At 40.5% G+C, this 16330-nt stretch overlaps 1 pseudogene across 1 annotated transcript in view; it reads right to left on the bottom strand.

Moving 5' to 3' along the window:
• Positions 1–636: 636 nt before the first annotated feature.
• Positions 637–16330, bottom strand: part of LOC310824140 (cytochrome P450 3A27-like) — a 105654-nt pseudogene continuing 89960 nt past the window's right edge. The window contains exon 6 of the transcript in view: positions 637–753. The product of the transcript in view is annotated as a cytochrome P450 3A27-like (transcript). The remainder of the gene's footprint in view (positions 754–16330) is intronic.

Raw genomic sequence — 16330 nt, 5'->3', positions numbered from 1 at the left:
CATTTCGTTGTCTCTGTACTTGTACTCTGCACAATGACAATAAAGTTGAATCTAATCTAACACCTATTCATTGTCATGTTTTGATGGCATATTGTTCATTCTCATGTTATGATTTAGTTTGTGATTATACACACGTTTTTAGCGTGATGATAGAGACCCACTACCAGACGAGTACAAAACATACACAAGTCACATGCAAATCCCTGCACTGCAGACGACAGACAACAACTGTCTCTGTACAACTAGTCCTGGACCTCCACTAATAGACAGATACAAAGAGAGCAGCATACAGTAGCAGCAGAGCCCAGAGGCGAGGCGAGGCAAGGCAAGTTTATTTATATAGCACATTTCATACACAGAGGCAATTCAAAGTGCTTTACGTAAAATAGATAAAAAGGAAAGAGCATGAAAAAAAAATTAGAATAAAAACGCATAAAAGACATAAAAAAAGAATAAAAGTCACAGTGCATTTTAGGGTCACAGTGCAATTATTAGCGCCAATTTAGTTTCAATTTAAGGCAAAAGCGAAGCCCTTTTTTTTTTTAAGCCCATTTTTGAAAGTAGCCAGTGTTGGGGCTTATCCTAGATCTATGTGTAACATAATAACTGAGAGACCTGCAGCAGGGCAGGTCCTCATCACTGGCTGTCTGCTTTGAGCTGGTTGTCGTTGGACTCCTGGCAGCGGGACAGCAGCTTGAGTTTGATGGGCGGTATGGGCATCAGAGTGTTCTGTAGGTCCATCTCAATGGGGATCTGGTGAGAGATGACACACAGTTAAAGTTTTGTAGCGAACGGCGGGGCAGAGCAGCTTGCCTTAAGCGGGTATCGAACTCGCAACCTTCCGCTTACAAACCGGCCGCGCTAGCCACAACACCAAGAGAGTTAACTCCCTTGGCGGAGCTGCTAACGGGCCTTACACAGGGTCGTTACAGTATGAAGGAACGAGTAAAACAGATGTCAGCGTTACACTATGAATGTTACCTAATACAGTGTCACTGTTACGTTCGGGTAGCATTGCACTATAAATTCAAATAAACTCAAACTCCTGGACAACGTCTCTTGGGTCGACATACATTAAAATGGCCCTATGAAGTCTCGAAGGAGTTTTGCAGAAATACAAATAGCTTTTTTTTAAATCTCACACTTCCATCATTTAGTTACTAAATTTTAGTAGGTAGCCTATACTGAGGATGATTGGTAGTACTGAAAAATGCAATCTGGGAAATTAAATGGGGAGTACATACTCATGCAGTACGCAAGTACAGAATTGTAGTATGGGGGTTCAAACCCGGGTCTCCCATGTGGAAGACACAAACGCTACTATTAAGCCAAGAGGACATCCTCAAGGTCTGAGGGCGACACTTCAGTTTACATGTCTCAGGCAGGGCTACCTCATCACGCGAGTGTGATTCCAAAATCACCTCTGCTACATATAGAAACGCAACAAAGTCATAGGTACAAAATTATATTTACAATCATTGTATCATTATTTTGTCTCACCTCTGTCTCTTTGCAGACGGTGAAGTTGAACCTCTGTAGAATCTCCACCATCGCCAGTTTCATCAATACCAGAGCGAATCGCATCCCGATACAGTTCCGTGGGCCCAACCCGAACGGCATGTAGGTGTATGGGTCGATGCTCTCCTTGTTCTCCTTACTGAACCTACACACGGAGAGTTCAGAGGAGGAGGGGTTAAAGAACATATCAATTAAATCACAGTAATATGATGGTTATACATGGTTGAAGAAACCTGTTTGTGTTTGGTCGTCGCATTTAGGTTTGTTTTATGGTTGTTTGTGGAACACTGCTCTTATCGTTGCTGTTGTGATTGATATTGTGGTTGTGGTTAAGATGTGGCCCATTACCTCTCTGGTTTGAACTCCTCTGGGTCTTCCCACACATCGGGGTCACGGTGCAAGGTCCAGATGGGTAACATGACAACCATACCCTTGGGGATGGTGATGCCGCTGATCTCAACAGATTTCTTGGCGACTCTTTCAAGTCGATGGGGTACAACCTGAGAGACTCGTTGATCACGCTGTCTAGATAGTCCATCTGCATCAGAGCCTCGTACTGGATAGGAGCCTGAACAGGGATATTACACTCACATGAGCACTAGTGATTGGTCGTTCACGTAGCCGTAGCCCAGAACTAACTCTTTTTCGTCGCAAATCTGAAGAGCTGTTAGTTTTTTGTGTTCTTTTTTTGGGAAATGAACACAGTACTGTACTTATTCTAATCTGCATAGCCTAATTTCATGACACCCGCATACAGAACGCCATTACTTTCAATGTACGTGTGTAATAGAGACTTGCTTTTTTGTTGTACATGAATAAACAAAAAAATCGCTAAATAATGTTATCTTGATAGTTAGAAGAAAATACATTTAGATTCCACTGAACAATGTAAATGATAGATGTACACAAGGATCAATCAGAAGTCAAAATGCCACTAAACTGGGCTGCTTTTAGTGGATTGACTGCTTGGAATACTGAATGTGCTATAGTCTATTATTTCCTATCACAGTCGACAGACTACAAGAAAACTGTCAGGTGGTTCAAATGTGAATAACTTGGTATCCATTCCATTAACTGTGGCCGGGCAGCACCGAACAGCCCAGAGAACATTACCATGGTGCTTTTGAATATTAGGTCCCTATCTGGCAAAACCTTTATTGATCTTATCTCAGAGCGAAAGCTGCACTGTAATGTTTTTATCTGAAACCTGGCTAAACATGAATGCATGTCAGTCTATTAGAAGTGGGGAAAAAATATATTTTCGCTCTATTATTTATCTAGCCATGTCGCTGAGCAGATGAGAATTTCATGATGAATATGAATATGAATAGTACACCATCAACAGCTTCCTCTTGTGATAATGATTTAGTAACCAGCTTCAACACCAAACTAAGGGCAACTATCGACTCTGTAGCACCAGTCAAACTGAAAAAGGCTGTGGCCAAATTTAAAAGAATTTGCAGAAAGTCTGAGCGGACAAAAACTGCAGGTCCACCTTGATATTCTTCGAGAGCATCTTTCTGCTTTTAATAAGGCAATAAAAAAACGCCAAGACAGACGGGATCATTTCTCAAAATTGATAATGAATCATAACAACTCAAACAGTGCTCTTTTCAACGATTGACAGCCTTATAAATCCCGCCCACAAGACACCTGGTGATCTGCTCTCCACCTACATGTGAGGAATTTGCAACATACTTCTGAGATAAGAGAACCAATATTAGGTGAGGAGAAGATGTGTTTGATGACTTGTTACCCCACCTTCCACCACATGGAAGCACTATGAACTCTTTTGCAGTGGTCTTACAGAAATGCTCAGCAAAGTGGGGGTCTGTTCATCTGCACCTAAAACTACCATGGTGAAACCCCTCCTGAAGAAAAGTAATTTAGACTCTTCAGTCCTTAGCGATTTTAGGCCAATCTCCAACCTTCCCTTTTTAAGCAAAAAAATAATAATTCTTGAAAAAAAGGTGTTCAAACTGTTAAATAATCTCCTTCTTCCCAACTGTACCTTTGACATGTTCCAATCTGGCTTTTGTGCCAATCATAGCACTGAGATAGCACTATGTTGTTAAGTTATTAACTAGGTTCTTAATGACCTTAGAATTAATTAATTAATGCTGATGCCAAAATGCTCTTTGTCCTTGTCCTGGTCAAACTGTCTGCACACACACAGTAACACTAAGCACCAGGCAAAAAAACAAGGTGTTACCATTGTTGTGTATTGCACTTTCACAACATACATCAAATGAACACCGGAGTAAAGTTAACAAAAGTCTTTACTGGATTTTTCTATGAGCATGTTACATTACATTGGTTACTCTGCCGAAGGTCAACTGCTCTAGCTTACTGTATCAATGCGCCGCTCAGTACTACCTCAAAGGTACATGCGCATAACATAAAAGTAGTCCCATCAACTTTAACTATGAACATAACAACCATTGACTCAGATCTTAATTTTGAAACCCATATCAAGAATGTGACTAAAACATATTTGTATCACTTAAAGAAGAGTAAGTAAGTTTGCCGGAAATCTGCCATCGTGGAGAAATTCTGTCTGAAGTTGTCCAAACAACAACATCCTCCCTAATAATAATATATCCCCCCGAAATGAACTTGCAGTGTTGGACATTAGCTGTTGTGTTTCTGCATGCGCACACGATTGGGAGAGGCAGCCACCAGAGAAAGGTCAGTCTACTCCCCTAGAACACCCCTGGCACTCACAACATGTTTATATGCAAACCGAATGTCAGGTAGGACACTGCATTTTAAAAAGCGTGTTTTCCGAACCAAAACAGCGTTCGTAAATGAAATATTTATTCATAAGGGATTTATTATAAGGGATCTTGTTCCCTGATCGCTACCGATTAAAGATAGTCATTACAACCGTTAGGAAGCTTTTAGAAAGCTTGAATATTACATGGACCTTTACAGAACACAGCTGTAAAGGTGCAACCTTTCCTCTCCCAGGCTGACACTGAGAGACGAATGCATGCTTGTATTACTAGCAGCCTTGATTACTGTAACACTCTCCTGTCTGGTCGACCAAAGAAAGCTCTTGGCAAATGATACAGAATGCAGCAGCACGAGTCAGATGGAGAGCACATATCATACAAGTCTCTGCACTGATAACCTGTTAGTTTTATAATTTATTTTAAGATAATTGTATTAGTTTAGAAATCACTCTATGGTCACGCACACCACTGCATGTCAGACATGCTTTTAAGGTATATACCCTGTAGATCCCTCAGGTCCTCAGGTACTGGCCTTTTAACTATTCTGAAGATTCCAACAACACCTATCTACTTCCTGTTTCAAATGAATAGCACTGGGCAGAAGTCTGCACAGGGATGCTACAGACACATTAGCATACTGCAAAATACTGTCACCTATCTAACCATCTGTTCCAAAGCAATAGTAATAGATACTGTAGGAGTCTGCAGTGCACAGGGGTTACACACTCATCAGTACCCTCTAAAATACTGTCACTATCATATTTCCTGTTCCACATGAATAGTACTATATAGGAGTCTGCAGAGGGGTTACCTTGTTGGGAAACACAGTGTCTATCTCCTCCTGCAGCTTGGTCATGATGTGAGGGCTGGTTGCCAGATTGTAGGCCAGGAAGGACAGAGAGCTACTGGTGGTCTCATAGAGTGTTTCCACAGTGTATGTCAGTCTAATCAATGAAATCGATAGCTTCATTTATTGAGCACAAAATGATTTAGACTGAAAGCTATATGGGGGCAGTTGTACCGACTGTGAGGAACAGTGGGCTGAAGATGTCAAACTTGAGCATTTTCTTGATGTTGGTCACAAAGGGGTCAGAGGGGTTGTGGAGGTCAGAGTCGATGTCGACACTGAATGAAGTGCTGACGACCACATCCATACTGTATGGTCCAAAGAACCTGGAACACAACCACACAGTCTTTGACCACCAGAACCACAACCACAAAATTAAAGGGGGAGTTCACTGAAATTACAAATTCACCTTATCTTCTCGGAGAGAAATCCTCACTCTTTTAGTTCAATGGGCTCTTCGTTATCGGCCGTCTTCTTCAGATTGCTGACCAAATTTCCAGAGTGCTGCTTCATGATCCCGAACATCTGAGTTGGGAAGGATACATGGAAAAATATGATGATTGATACATGGATTAATATGTGCAAAACATGGGTTAATATCATGTTTGAAACAGGAATTATTTTAATGTTTATATAGCCTGAGAATATACATTCATACAGGATACATTATGTATATAGTCAAGGAATAAGTGACTCCAAAGATGAACTATTATTCTATACTCTGTCATCTGACCACTGAACTTATCTAAGATAAGATTAAATATACTTTATTGTCCCGGATGGAAATTTGTCTTGGACAATTAAAGTTGCTGCTTCACACAACAACAAACAACAATGAATACACACTATACACATAGTACAAATCACATAAACACACACACACACACACGTCAGAGTTGTTAGTCATTCATTTATTTGTGTTGTTGGAATGAATAAAAGAAGGAGAGGAGAGATGGGACTGTACCTCTTTGATCCGCCCACTGGTGAAGGAGGGAGACAGGACACTGCGGATCCGTCTCCATGTATCATCCTCAGCGATAAACACGGCGTCATACAGAGGCCCGTTGAGATAGAAATTCTAGAAAAATAACAATGATTATATACTGCAAAATTAACCGAATATTAATAATGCTATAATAACAATGATATTATCTATTTAATAAACCCTTATGTTTTTTTCCCCATACAACAACTTCAATTTAGCATTACCCTCCTGTTAGTGAAAAGGGAGTAGCATTCCTTCATGAGGATGGTTTTGATCATGGCTGTGTCCATGATACACAGGACGGGCTGACGGCCATCATTGATCCTACAGACCAGCAAAAACAAAGATAGTTAGATATACACTCACCCAACACTTTATTAGGAACACTATACTAATCCTGGGTAGAGCCTCCCTTTGCTCTCAAAACAGCCTCAATTCTTCGTGACATTGATTCCTTTGAGATTCTGGTCCATGATGACATGATTGCATCACGCAATTCCTGCACATTTTTCAGGTGCACTTTCAAGATGTGAATCTCCCGTTCTGCCACATCCCAAAGGTGTTCTATTGGATTCAGATCCGGTGACAAGGAAGGCCACTGAAGAACACTGAACTCATTGTCATGTTCATGAAACCAGTTTAAGACGACTTTTGCTTTGTGACATGGTGCATTATCATGCTGGAAGTAGCCATTAGAAGGTGGGTAAATTGTGGCCATGAAGGGATGCACATGGTCAGCAACAATACTTAAATAGGCTGTGGCATTCAAGCAAATATACCGTAGATAGAGACAGACAGACCCATCACAGATCCTGCACTCTTTGAAAAAGTGCTACCTAGAACCAAAAAGGGTTCTTCTTCCACTGTCCCTTTGAAGAAACCTTTTGGGTGCCATGTAGAACCCTTTCCACAGAAGGTTATACAGTACCGTGCGTAAGTAATGGGACAGTGAAGCATTTTTTCTTCTGTTTGGATTTGAAATAAAAACGTAGAGATTTTTATTTTTTATTTGATGTACATATTGGTTTATCATTCAGAAATTACAACACTTTTATGCATAATCCCCCTATTTCAGGCTACACAAAAGTGATAGGACAATTGGCTTGACAAGTGTGTTCGTCAGGTGTGTTCCGTCACATAATTTGTGCAGTCTGCTATTGATGTCTTGTCAACATGAGGACCAAAGAGATGTTATTGAAAGTCAGGGAAGCCATTATGATGCTGAAATATCAGAAAAAAAATAAACATAGTCAAAACCTTAAACCTACCAAAATCAACAGTTTGGAACTTCATTTCACTTCATTAAAAGGAAAGAAAGCACTGGTGAGCTCAGAAATTGCAAATTACTTAGTAGGCCAAGGAAGACTTCCAGTGGATAACCAAAGAATGCTCACCATAATTGAGAATCATTTATTTACATCTTGTCAGTCCAAGTACAAGTAAATGGCTCCAAACTCATTGGACGGCATTTCATCATACAGCAGGACAATGACCCAAAACATACTGCCATAGGAACTAGGGAATTATTCAGGGCCAAAAAGTGGAAAGTTGTTGACTGGCCAAGTCAGTCTCCAGATTTAAATCCTATAGAACATGCATTTCATTTGCTCAAGAGGAGACTTAGGGCAAAACATCCTAAAAAAACAACAACAGTCACTGCAACATAGGTCTGGCAGAGCATTACCAGAGAAGATACCCAGCGGGGTCACAGTGGGTCACAGACTTTTGCACTTTTGCATACAAAGGATTGGGGACCAAATACTAAACATGAGTGCTTAATTTAGACATTTGATAATGCAAAAGAAGGAAAAATGCTTGGGCACCAAAATGGCTAGAGCCAGCCCTGATTAACAGAACCTTTATCGAGCGCACAACATCACATTAATGCCCATAGGAAGAATGAGAATAGAGTATCAACAAAATAACCAATTTAACACAATTTAAAACAACATACGTCTGTAAGTTTTAACCATACGTTAACGTGCGTCAAGGACAACGCGGGAGAATGATGCCCGTGATGGGCCTAACCCAAAACTCAAAGAATATCTCGCTGTCCCTCTCCTTAAATATCATTCCCAACAAAGGACAAGGTGTGAGATACATTACAATAGCAAAGGAATTGACAAATGGTGAAAGCTGAAAAATCTGAAACATAGTCAAAACCTTAGACTTGCCAAAATCAAGCACTGATGAGCTCAGCCATTGCAAATGGCTGAGGCTTCACTGCAAGATGCAAACCACTCGTTATTCTTAAAAAGGATAGTCAGGTTACAGTTTGCTAAGAAGTACCTAAAAAGCCTGCAGAGGTGTGGAAAAAGGTCTTGTGAACAGATAAGATGAATATTATCAGAGTGATTGCAAGAGGAAAGTTTGGAGAAAAAAGGATCTGCCCAAGGTTTACAGCATACCATCTCATCTGTGAAACATGGTGGAGGGGATGCTATGGTTTGGGCATGTATAGCTGCCACTAGAACTTGCTAACTTATCATAATTGATGATGTTACTGCTGACAGCAGCAGCAGAATGTATTCTGAAGTGTACAGAAATATCTTGTCTGGTCGAGTAAAAGCAATGCTTCCAAATTCATTGGATGGCGCTTCATCATACAGTAAGACAATGACCCAAAACATACTGCCATTGGAGCTAGGGAGATTTTCAGGGCGAAAAAGTGGAAAGTTCTTGACTGGCCATGTCAATGTTTGGATTTAAATCCTATTGAACATTCATTTCATTTTCTGATGGTAAGATTTTGGGCAAAAAGACCTCAAAAACTGAAGATGGCTGGCCTGGCAGAATATCACCAGAGAAGATACCCAGCACCTGGTGGGGTCAATGGGTCCCAGACGGTTATTGCATACAAAGTATTGTCGATCAAATACTAAATATGAGTGCATAATTTCAACCATGTATACCAATACTAGACAAAAGAAAAGAAAAGAATCTAGCAAAAGCAAACTATGTTCTGACAGGGTTTGACTCATCTAATACGACATCAGATCTGGATAGGTTCCTTGATTTCCTCTGAAAGGTGACATAGGCATGAAAACATGTACACAACATCAAGAAGAAACCATTGATTAAAGCCAAATCAATTGACAGAGGCATGGCAGAAAATGTGTGTTGTCTCTTTAAAAGAAATGTTAAAAATCTCTTTGTTTTCCCTGAATGAAACAAAGCACAGATGTTTAAAAGGCCAGCCCTACCCCTGATTACAATGATCCACACATGGAGACAGCCAAAGCAACATAGATCAATAAGACATCGCACATGTCACACCAGAATGTGTGTTGGCAAGAGTGTGCCCTTATAGCCAGGATCCACTCACCACCTCTCTGGTCACATCTCCCTGATGTTGGTTATGAAGAACTTTATCAAACGTTTGGATTTGAAATTAAGCAATTACTACAAGGTTAAAGTAGAGATTCTCAGCTTTTATTTGATGGTATTTGTATACACATTGGTTTCACCATTTAGAAATTACCCCACTTTTTATGCATAATCCCCCTATTTCAGTGTACCCAAAAGTAACGGGACAGACTTATCAAATGTCCAAATGAAGCAGTCATGTTTAGTATTTAGTGGACAATCCACTAGTATTTAGTGGACAATCCACTAGTATTTAGTGGACAATAACTGCCTGAAGTCTGCAACCCACTAACCCCACCAGACGCTGGGCATCTTCTTTGGTGATGCTCTGCTAGGCCTGTACTGCAGCCATCTTTAGTTGTTGTTTGTTTTGAGGTCTTTTTGCCTAAATTCTTATCATTAGGGAAATGTAATGCATGTTCAATTGAATTTTAATCTGAAGATTGACTTGGCCAATCAAGATCTTTCCACTAGTTGCTATGGCAGTGTTTTGGGTCATTGTTTTATTGTATGGTGTGGCTCCATCCAATGCATTTGGAGGCATTTGCTTGCACTCAAGCAGACAAGATGTTTCTGTGCACTTCAGAATACATTCTGCTGCTGCCGTCAGCAGGTACAATCATCAATTAAGACAAGTTAGCAAGTTCTAATGGCAACTATACATGCCCACACCTAACACCCCCTGCACCATGTTTCACAGATGAGGTGGTATGCTGTAAATCTTGGGCAGATCCTTTTTTCTCCAAACTTTTGTCACTCTAGTCCATGATAATATTCATCTTATCTGTCCACAATACCTTTTACGAGACCTCTGCAGGCTTTTTAGGTACTCTTTTTTAGCAAACTGTGACCATCCTTTTTGATGATAACTAGTGGTTTTTGATGATAAATGTGTCTTCCTCTTAGTTATAAACAAACCAGAATTAAATGCATAGGTCTATGTATGGATGGATGGATGGATGTTCTCATTGGAACAGCTGGAAGACTTTCTCTGCATCCCCGAAAAAACACATGTACGCAAGCACGCACAAACACACACACGCACGCACGCACGCACGCACGCACGCACGCACGCACGCACGCACGCACGCACACACACACACACACACACACACACACACACACACACACACACACAGGCATGTTTAAGTTATGCGTAGCCCATGTTTATTAGTTGACTTAGTTGTGGGGTTAGTTTAGATACAGTGCACGATGCAACAAACAGGTACAATATCAGCACACCTCAGCATTGCTACACCCACGTGCTACCACAGGGAACTGGTACCCGCATAGTTAGATATGGTGCTAGTCCCACACCAGAGAGAACTGGTATGTTCCAATTCATTATACGAGGTAACTAGCTAGTAAATTATTAATTACTAGAAAGTGCTCAGTAGTCCTAGGGCTACAAACACAAGCTGACCAACCCTCCTGCAAACAGGGTGCTAATATTTCTCAATATTACCTTGTCAAAGCTAGCCAAGGTTCTCAGCTGTCCGGAAACAACAAGTAACTTAGTTAGCCGTCCGTCCCAAGTGCTAGCTGTAGCCTACACATGTGACCTTGCAAGTTCTAATAATAACCTGAGGAATTATCGTCGAGCTGGGGTCCAACAATAACAAAGAATTGAGAGCTCACAGGTTAGCTTGCTAGCTCAGAGAGTTAACAGGTGCTCAGAAGATGAAAATCGTCGTTGAGCTGAACCGTAGGATTCTATCAGAGACAATCTAACGCCCCGTGAGAATCATAGGCTGAGGTGTAGCCAGCTACAACAACACAACTACAGTACACTTTTCAACCTAATGCCTCATGAGAATCATAGGCTGAGGTGTAGCCAGCTACAACAACACAACTACAGTACACTTTTCAACCTAACGCCTCATGAGAATCATAGGCTGAGGTGTAGCCTGCTACAACAACACAACTACAGTACACTTTTCAACCTAACGCCCCGTGAGAATCATAGGCTGAGGTGTACCCAGCTACAACAACACAACTACAGTACACTTCAGACAGTCAGAGAGTGAAGAGTGGAAAGGATGAAATGGTGCGCTTGTAGCATCCCTTTATTGGGACAGGTGATAGGCGTTGCTATCACTTGCAAGTGTGTACGAGGTGTGATTCTGTGAATCAAGATGTAAATACAGTGCTCTCTGAAAGTATTCAGACCCCTTCACTTTTTCCACATTTTGTGATGTTACAGCCTTTTTCCTCATCAATCTACACACAATACCCCATAATGACAAAGCAAAAACAGGTTTTTAGAAATTGTTGCTAATTTATTCAAAATAAAAAACTGAAATATCACCTTTACATAAATATTCAGACCCTTTACGTTTTTTGTTGAAGCACCTTTGTCATTATTGCGTATTGTGTGTAGATTAATGAGGAAAAAAAATAATTTCATCTATTTTTTAATAAGGCTGTAACATAACATAATACGGAAAAAGTGAAGGGGTCTGAATACTTTCAGAATGCACTGTATGTGCATGTTATAGTCCCATTGTGTGATTGGTGTGTGTTCTGTTTTCTGGCACAGGCCTTAACTGATCCAACAAGTTCACCAATCATCAATGGTGTGATATGAAGTTGATGGATTTTAATGTTACATGCTACACCAGTGCGTGTGTAAAGTGTTGACATTGCGCGGCTGCTGCAGCAGCAACGCAAAATGATTCTTGGAGTGCTTGGAAATGGTATCAATGCTTTTTGGACGCTTAAAAACATATTCAATTAGTTTCATAGTATGGTAAAGTAATAGAAACATAGATTACAGAAATACATACAATAGTGGTACCTGTATGAAAAACAAAGTGATTGTCCTCGTTTATATTTGGAGGTAGAGGACAAACCCCAACTCTAAGATATTCAGACTTGACAAGACTCTCAACATAAAACAATGTACAGAATCCATAAATTAGAAGTTCCTTGCAGAAACAGACTGGGAGGCTATTTCTTCTGCATCCACACGTGCAACTGGTCACGTTTCTGGTGTAAGAGTAAATACTGCCATCTAGGGTTTAGAGATGGTTAACAGGAAATGGATACATTATTTTACAGATGTACTTTAGGCCTACGTTTGAGTAATTTAGCAGAAGCTCTTATCCAGAGATACTTAAAATAAATAGCTACATTCATCTTCAGCTACATACATCACGGTCATCACAAGTAAGACTTTCTATAATAATAAATGCCACAAGCAGTCACAGTGGTAGAGAAAGGAAGTCAATTTAATTTAATGTTCAACTTAATTTATTGAACTTAAGACAACTATATAAATTGATTTGCTATGTATCCCTAAATAGCGGCCAATTGTGTTGAGGTTTCCAGGCTAACGGTGTCGGCATGTGCAGTCCCCTGTCTTATCTCTGCACCCCCACACGCTCTCAGCCAGGGCCACATCAACAAGGCTTTTGACAGAAAGGCTCGTCCCCTGGTTTGCCTGATTGTGTACCAGCTGAGCCATCAGAGGAGTCGCTCTCAACGAGAACATGAGGGTTGTGGCATATCTGGAGCCATCGTTCATCTGAAATTAAAAAAGTAACATCAGAGGGGAGTGCAAGGTGAGACAAGAATTGGACAAATTCAACTGAGAGTTGAAGGTCATGGACTAAATGCTATAGTAAAACTAGCAACAATCACCTTCATCTACTTAGTCTATAGGTTCTCTACCATCTCTCTAATCGTCACCATGCTCACCTTCTTCAATGTCTCCCTCTCCTGTTCTAGCTTCTCTTTTTCCAGACTCTGTTTCGCTCTTTCTTCAGCCACCATCACCAGGGCCTCTCTCCTCTTGATGGCCTCTATCTCTTTTTCCATCTGTTTCTTATCCTTTTTAAATGTCTCCTTCTCCTTCCACATCTTGAGCATTTCTCGCTCCACATCCTGCCCGTCTCTTTTGATTTTCATCCACTCCTTCTTTATTATTTGCAACTCTGCTCCGACCTTCTCTGTCTTTCTAAGCATCTCCATTGAGGTCTCCTTTTCCTGCTCTAGATTCTCCTTTTCCTGGCTCAGTTTAAGTCTTTCTTCGGCCTCCATCACCAGGGCCTCTCTCCTCTTGACTGCCTCCATTTCTTTTTCCATCTGTTTCTTGGCCTTGAGAAATGTCTCCTTCTCCTTCCACATCCCAAGCATTTCTTGCTCCACCTTCTGCCCGTCTCTTTTGATTTTCATCCACTCCTTCTTTATCATTTGCAACTCTGCTCCGACCTTCTCTGTCTTTCTAAGCATCTCCTTTGAGGTCTCCTTCTCCTGCTCTTCCTTCTCTTTTTCCTTGCTCAGTTTAAGTCTTTCTTCGGCCTCCATCACCAGGGCCTCTCTCCTCTTGACTGCCACCATATTTTTCTCCATCTCTTTCTCCATCTGTTTCTTGGCCTTGAGAAATGTCTCCTTCTCCTTCCACATCCTGAGCATTTCTTGCTCCACCTTCTGTCCGTCTCTTTGGATTTTCACGCTCTCCTTCCTCATCATATTTAACTCTGCCTCTGCCTTCTCAGCCTTTCTAAGTATCTCCTTTGAGGACTCCTTCTCTTTCTCAATCTCCATCATGAGGATCTTGATCCCACTGTCCATCTCCTCCCTCTCCCTATTGAACTCATTCCTGTCCTCCTGCAGTCTTTCTGCCTTTCTGGCCAGGATCTCCTCCTCCCTCTGCCTAACTTTTTGGTCCCTTCTCTTTTGTTTCTCATATTCCTCTATCTTTTTCTCAAACTCTGCCTTCTCTGTCTTAATCCTCTCATGCTCCTTCCTGATATCCTCAATACTCATATATATTTTCACCTCCATTGTTTTTATGCACCTACAGTAGATAGAACACAAACAAAAATGATTGAAATAATCTCCACACACCCATACTATAATGCAACAGGAATGTCAGAAAGATTCCCCAAATGAGAAAGGGATAACAATCTTTGAGTTTGCCCTACTGAATCAGTCAACAAATACCAGTACACCGATTGGCAGCAAAGAAATGTTATTATCTATAATGTGTGTTCGGCTGGCGTCATAATGGGTTTGGAATGACTATCATGGTAATTCACTGCCTAACAACTCTTATCAGCGTTCGATGCAATGGTTCGAAGTGACTTGGTCCTGTCAGAGGCCTATGTTAGAGTCAGCAAAAGCTTCCAGTGTGGGTTGGCTGGCTATGTTTGTTGACACGCCTTGAAATATAGCCTACAATTGTGACCAACAGGTCAAATATCAGTGGCCATATAATGGGCACATTTTATTAACTGGAATCGGCCTGGTACAGGTAGGAGCCTATAGGCTAATAAGCAGAAGACCTCGGCAAAATTAAAATAGCCCTAATTCAATTCATGCATTTAGGTCTATCATAATAATAATAAAAAATATATTTTATTTGGAATGTGTTTTTCATTTGTAGCCACAATTTCAAAGCCTGTGCAGTTGAGTGCAATAGACACACAAACAAAAACACAAACAAAACACTAACAACAACAAGAGGACAGGACCTAAAGGAAGGCCTTTCTAAAGATGTGAGTTTTTAGGCATATAGAAATATCCAACGCTGAATTCGACTTAATGGGAATATCATCTCCTAGTGACAGATATCTCTCAGTGACATTTTTACGCGTCCCTTGTCCAAATGCTGTAAAGGTAGTCGGCCTATGCCGTCTCAAGTATTTACAAATACAAGTGTTATAAAACTATACTATATGTCAACTATACTACATCTCTGGCCTACATTAGCCTACCTCAGTCAGTAGGCTGTGTATAAGCGCCGAATCTTCCGGTTATAATCTCTTTATATCTCACTCTGGTAATACTGATTGCACAGGTTCAGGTTGCGTCTTAGCTCGTTATGCCACTAAACTAAAAGTTCAAGAACTTTGTGTATTATTGCAGAACATTCTCAATTCTGTGTACATATCAACGTCATAATGATACCAATAGCAACGCATTTTGGGTGGAATCCTAACTCCAAATCCGCGCGCGTAAATCTTGCATTCATGTCAATGGGAAATTGATTCGATTTACACGCGGATCTCGAGTTAGGATTCCACTGCAATACACATTTAAGTTCATTTGAATTTATAGTGCATTTTACCCACAATATACGGCTTACACAAAAGTAGCCTACAAGACAAATACAACATTTGAAAAAACATATTGCATAGAATCAAATTTGGGGATATACAGGGTTTTTTTCTTTATAAAGTACATTACAAACATAAAGTCTCATAAAGTACATTACAAATACGAAACAATTATTAGTCCTATTTTTTATTAGTAATAATAATAAGTATTTTATATTTAATACAAAATAGATTAAATGGTGAAATTGGTGTGTATAAATATAATAAACTTGACTCATAATTCGTATAGTGCTGTTTTTGGAGTAATTACTAATTACTAGTAATTACTGGTGTGTGCGGACTGCGCTCTCTGTCCCGTCTTTCTGCTGTGGGGCAGCGGAGCACTCGTGAGCGTGATTGGCGTAAGCAGGGAAAACCTCACGCAAATTATATTGGGTATGAATTCTGCCTAGCAACAGGTGGCGAAAAACTATTAAACGCTAATGTCGTTAACGTGGTCTGACATGACAGGAAATAATCACAAAGCAATTCAGTTCATCTACTGTACGTCTATCGCTAATGCTAGCTAGCTAAAGTTTTCACAATGAATCGTGTAGATTATTTGTTGACCATGCGGTTCAGTACATTGCCTTTGGAAGAGAAGTTGGAGATAAAACGTTTAGGGCCAACAGGAATGGTTTGACAAAAAGAGATGGCTAACCGCTACCACCTCGAAACATGCGCTGTTCTGTTTCCCATGTATGATTTTTGGTGGAGACTATTTGGGCATCGGCTGGATTCAAAGACATTATACATCTGTCAGAACAGAACAGACACC

The sequence above is a fragment of the Argentina silus genome (assembly GCF_951799395.1).
Source record: "Argentina silus genome assembly, chromosome: Y".
Classification (NCBI taxonomy): Eukaryota; Metazoa; Chordata; class Actinopteri; order Argentiniformes; family Argentinidae; genus Argentina; species Argentina silus.
The sequence above is the reverse complement of the archived record's forward strand: the minus strand, read 5'-3'. Positions and strand labels throughout refer to the sequence as shown.